This window comes from Trichechus manatus, unplaced genomic scaffold (assembly GCF_000243295.1).
Source record: "Trichechus manatus latirostris isolate Lorelei unplaced genomic scaffold, TriManLat1.0 scaffold00246, whole genome shotgun sequence".
NCBI lineage: Eukaryota > Metazoa > Chordata > Mammalia > Sirenia > Trichechidae > Trichechus > Trichechus manatus.
Window position 1 is genome coordinate 2884106 of NW_004444182.1, and position 5799 is coordinate 2889904.

Below are 5799 nucleotides of genomic sequence, written 5' to 3' on the forward strand. Positions count from 1 at the left end.
AGCTCCATACCAAATATAAATTCAGTGTATTGATCTGTTAGAGTGAAGTCCAGAGGGTGTCTGGTAACATCAAGAAAATTTACAGTGAAATTAATAGCAAGGAAGTTAATTCACGATTTTAAATTGTCATGGAAAATAAACAAAGACATTTGGCATAAAGGAAATGGACCCAATGATATATTTTGAGAAAGTTAGTTTATCAATGTACCTCTAAAACTACTAGGGGGTTTATAAAGAATAAACAGAACAGTTTTTCAAAAAACAGGTGACCTGTAGCTGGTAAAACAAGATGGAACGATGTATTAAACATTCACCAGTGTTTTTTAGAATAACACTCAAAGATCAACAATATTTTTAACCTGTGTAACTCTAGGCAACAAGATGTGACTGGGAGAAAATGATCCTAAAGATAATTAGACATTCATATGAGGAAGAGTAGCATCTGCAGTTACAGTACACTAGCTAGGACAGAATTACATCAGCTATCAGTCTTCATGCTTCAGGGCGGAAGCTGCTCACCAGATGGGTCAGGAAGATATTCCCCCCTGTGGTATAGTATTGTGAAATTAAGTGTATTATGGGAGGTTTATTCCTCTTAGTGCAACATCTGGCATTGGCCACCAGACGAGATGTACCCTCTGTCTGTTCCAGAATGATAACTCCTATTTTTTTTCCTCATAAAAGGATTGCTTATACCAGTTGAAGCCATATGATCCTTACTTTTTTGCGTCATGACTGACTCTTCAATTCCTAAAGAATTTTTTGAGTTTTAGGCAAACTTCCAAATGAAAAGATGGAGGATTATTTGGAAATATTTTCCAATTATTACTGAAAATGTTTTGTCTTTTTAGAATAAATAATAATAATGGTAAAACCAAACGAAACCAAACCCACTGCTGTCGAGTCGGTTCCGACTCATAGCAACCCTGTAGGACAGAGTAGAACTGCCTCATTTCTCCCGCAGAGCAGCCAGTGGGTTTGAACAACCCACCTTTCGGTTAGCAGCCAAGCGGTTTAACCACTGTGCCACCAGGGCTCCTTAATAATAGTTAAGAAAAAAAAAATATCCACAATGCCTATGTGGTGGAGACTGGCAGCTTTCCATCAATGTTAGTCTTTTTCTTCTTCATAGGCACTTGAATAGACTACATTTTTTAGCCTTACTTGAGCTGAGTGAGGGCATGAGTCTGAGTGTATGTGCGTGTGTGTGCGTGAAGGAGCCCTGGTGGCACAATAGTTAAATGTTTGGCTGCTAAATGAAAAGTTGGTGGTTTGAACCCACCCAGCTGCTCCATGGGAGATAGATCGTACTTAAAGATTAAGCCTAGGAAACCCTATGGAGCAGTTCTACTGTGTCACATAGGGTTGCTAAGAGTCGAAATCAACTCGACGGCACCCAAGAACAACATGTATATATTATTTACCAGAGTCACTACTACACTGTAAGCACTCGATGTTGTTAGCTGCCATAGAGTTGACTCTGCTCATGGGGACCTTATGTACAACAGAACAAAATGTTGCCCATCGTCCTCACAATCACCAGCAGATTTGAGTTCTTTGCATCTTTCCGTCATTGCAGCTACTGTGCCAATCTATTACACCAAGTGCTTCCCACACCCTCATTGGCCCTCTACTTTATCAAATATGATGTCCTTCTCTAGTAATTGATTGACTTCTCCTGATGACGTGTCCAAAGCAAGTAAATCGGAAAATGTTCTGTTGTGACCCGTATGGATTTTATTGGCTAATTTTCAGAAGTGGATTGCCAGGCCTTCTTCCTAGTCTATCATTCTGAAAGCTCCGCTGAAACCTGTCCACCATGGGTGACCCTGCTGGTATCTGAAATACCGGTGGCATAGATTCCAGCATCACAACACCATGCAACCCACCAGAGTAGATAAACTGACAGACTGATGGTGGAAGCACTCAATAGATGTTGCCAATTTACCGTTAGTGTTCCAATGTTTTGATATTACAAACAATCTGGAATTAATATCTTCATACATGAAAGTGTGACTTCCTTTTAATAATTTCTTTTTAAAAAATGGCTAATACAATTGGTATTGGCCTGAATGTTTAAATGAAAGTGTTTAGAAAGATATGTTGCTGGATTTTCATGTTATAAGAACTGTAATGCATTTTCCATCAGGCTTCACTGAGAATGAATTCGACATACATGAATTTTCTACCCCTTCAATCATCCAGTTGAAAATTAATCATTTGTTACTGTCCTCTCTGTGAATGTATTAGGTATGTGTCTAATTTCCCTGAGCATACTATATGCAAGAGCGTCAGATGGTCTGATTACAATATAGCAAGATATTTTTCTTGTCTCCTCCCAGATTTGTGTTTAGTGTCTTCTTTTTAAAGTCATTTCCTTTCTGATTTGCTGCTGCTAGACTGTGGTGCCCTAAATCTGACCACTAAACTGTCTAGGATTGGGCATAAGTTAAAAGTTAGTAAGTCTGGAAGACCCTTTATTTCAGAGAAATTGTAGTATCTACACTAGAAGCCAAGATGACACGTATGCAATTTCTCAGTTCTTGGCTGTGATCACTATGATTTACACTGTTGAAGACTGAATTTTGGGTAAGTGAGCAGCTTCTTGTTTGGATGAGATCTTAATCGTATATATTACACAATCATTGATATTGCAGCTGAAAGCAGCCTCAGATTTTAAGCAACAGGAATTTGCTTTTGAGTCTAAAATTGTTTTGTGCATTTCTTCACTCACATACGTACATTTTAATTTTAATCAATTCCAGCTTGAGAAATTTCACGTGTATTATTTAATTCCACGAGATTTATAGCAGCTGTCTCCTTCTGTCGAGTGTACTCAATAAAATCTTTTTCAGAAAATGGAGTGAGCACCCAGACATCTTGCTTTGCATACCATGGGGACTTCAGCGTGACTGTTCTCAGTGATAAACTCAACAGAAGAAGAGTGAGAGAGAAGAGAAACCTAGGGTAGAATAACGCTATAGGGAGATCCTGAAAATACGTATCTTATTATTATTATTATTGTGTTATACCTGTTGTTAGTTGCCGTTGAGTCAGTTCCTACTTGTGGCGACCCTATGTGTGCAGAGTAGAACTGTTCCATAGGGTTTTGAAGGCTGTGACCTTTTGGAAGCAGATTGCAAGTCCTGTCTTCCAAGGCATGTCTGGGTAGGTTTGAACTGCAAACCTTTTGGCTAGTAGTTGAACACTTAACCCTTTGTGCCACCAGGGACTCCTTATATTATACACATAATGTATATCATTATATAAAACATATATTTCCTTCCATTAGAGCCTTGTGTGTAAGCCTCTCTGAGACTCAAAAATCCAGTATTTCTACTCTCTTCAGAAACATACGGGTAGCTAATAAGGCAGCTAATGATTGTATGACTTCATGAGTCCCTAACAATTTATAATTCCACTTACATGAAATATCTAGGATAGGCAAGTATATAGAGACCAAAGTTTATTAGCTGTTACCAAGGGCGGATAGGAGGGAGGGGGAAGGGGGGACTCACTCCTTAGGGGATTCTGAGCTTCTGTGAAGGATGATGGGAAAATTTGGAAATGAAAGATGATAATGGTTGAATAGTATGATAAGCATAATGAATGTCATTGAATTGTACACATGAAGAATGCTCAAATGGCAAATGATTTGTTACATATATTTACCAAAAAAAGAAAAAGACTTTAGGAAAGAATAAACTGACTTAAAAAAAAAATAATCAAAAGAATGCATGCATAATTCAAATAGTACAGAACACTTTAAATAAAAAGTAAAGATCTCTTTTCCTCTCTTTTGATTCCTAATCCCTCTCCTGAAAGAAAGCCATCTTAAACCATTTTTGACAATCTTGTATAAACCTGAACTTCATTTCCTCCCTTTAGGGAATAGATTTTTTTTCAGGTAAGACACTGAGCAGATACAGATTACCCTGAGTACAGCTGGGGTCACTGAGCCCCTATTTCATTACCTGTATGCCATCTCGAAAAGCGAAGTTTGTGCTATGCCACTGCAAATTCAGGATACCCAGGGGGCTCTCCCCAGCCATTCTCAGGGCGGGTCTCTACCGAGCTGACAAGACGGGAGACTGTATCTTGTGGTAATGGTTCATACTAGATCCACAAAAAGAATCATAATGAAAACCTCTTGTTCAAATTGTCAAGACTGGTCCATGATGGCAACTCGAGTTATAAATAGAGTGACCATGTACTCTGGTTTTCTAGCAGAGCCCCAGTTTACATCTCTTGTCTGTTCTCACAGCTGGTGAGTTCTCTGTTGCCCTCTCAGCCAGGATCTAGTTCTGAACTCTGAATAAACTCTGCTCACCTTGACTGTAGGATTGGATCACACATACTCCCTGTATTTTACCTGCTCCTGACCTTCACTCTGCAAATAATGGTTGTTTAACAGCTCAGCTCAGAAGTGGTCCAATCAAAGAGGTGTCAAGGAGGCTTGAAGGAAGACATTTTAGCTGTCTCCCGAGGAGCTCCATAGGGTGGTGCTCTCAAATGCATCATGGTTCAAGGTTTGGCTCTTAGTCTAGGAGACATAGCGGATTTAGCAACATACGAGAAGCAGGAGGGGCTTACATTAACCAAGCTCGAAAACGATGCACACCAGTCTAAAATTTATAATGAGCAGTCTAATTGGATGGGCAACCAGACACTCCACCTGCAGGCATGCCACATGGGAAGCTACACTGTAATCAGGCTGCTACTTGGTGAGCACGGAATCAGAATGAGGATTATTAGCCATGTGATTTAAAAGTGTCAAAACATCAGGCTAAAATAGACTCATGCATGTCTCTACCCTCATGGCTTATTATTCACTACTGTGCTTCCATTTCTGACTTCCATTCTGACTTCCATTTCTTGTTTATAAACACTCTGCTTCTCTAGATGTGTTAAATCAGCTAATGCTTGAGCCCCATCTATCTGGGAGCTATTGTCTCCTCTTTAAAAGGGCTTCTCTGATCTTTAATTCAATTCCTCAAGGGCCATACGGGTATCTGCCTAGTTCAAGTCCTTTCTCCACTCCCCCCACCCCCACGCCACCCCTTCTCCACCCAGAGCAGTGTCAGAACCCTGAGCAGGAGATGTGAGATGCTGTGAGCTGTGAGAAGGGGAGATGGTGGCTCATGTCCTGAGTAAAAGCCTAGTAATTATAGTGAATTATTTTTATAGCATATGAGAATTAGGCCGTCACATAGAAACAGCCTTAGTGTTTGAGTGAAGAGCATATGAAATGCTTTCATGAAACAACATCAAAAAATGAAAATATTCAGAGTGTGTAGGAGCAAGTAGCTTCTTAAGATTGATTTGGGGAATGTGTACGCACATGAGAGCTTCGGGATCCAATGGCAGGAATGTTGCCTTACTCCTCTGCATATCGAGTCATCTTATCTCACAGTAAGTAGTGTAAACATCTGTGTTTTATTGCAGGCAGTGTGTACATTTTTTAAATTATAGCATTCCTTCAAGAACTTTTTTTTACATCGGCTAATTAATTCTACTTACAGCATGGAACTCTGCATAGTTCAATGTCCTTTTCTTTAAAACCCTTTTGTTACTACATTTTTTTCTCCTTAATTCTTTTTTTTTTTTTTTGATGGCATATATTTTCAGTATTGAATTAGAATGCATGCTGACTAATTGAATGTGTTTAAATTTTTGGTTGGTGTCAAGGATTGAATTGTGTCCCCCAAAAATATGTGTATCAATTTGGCTGGGCCATGATTCCCGTACTGTGTGATTGTCCACCATTTTGTCATCTGATGTGATTTTCTTATGTGTTGC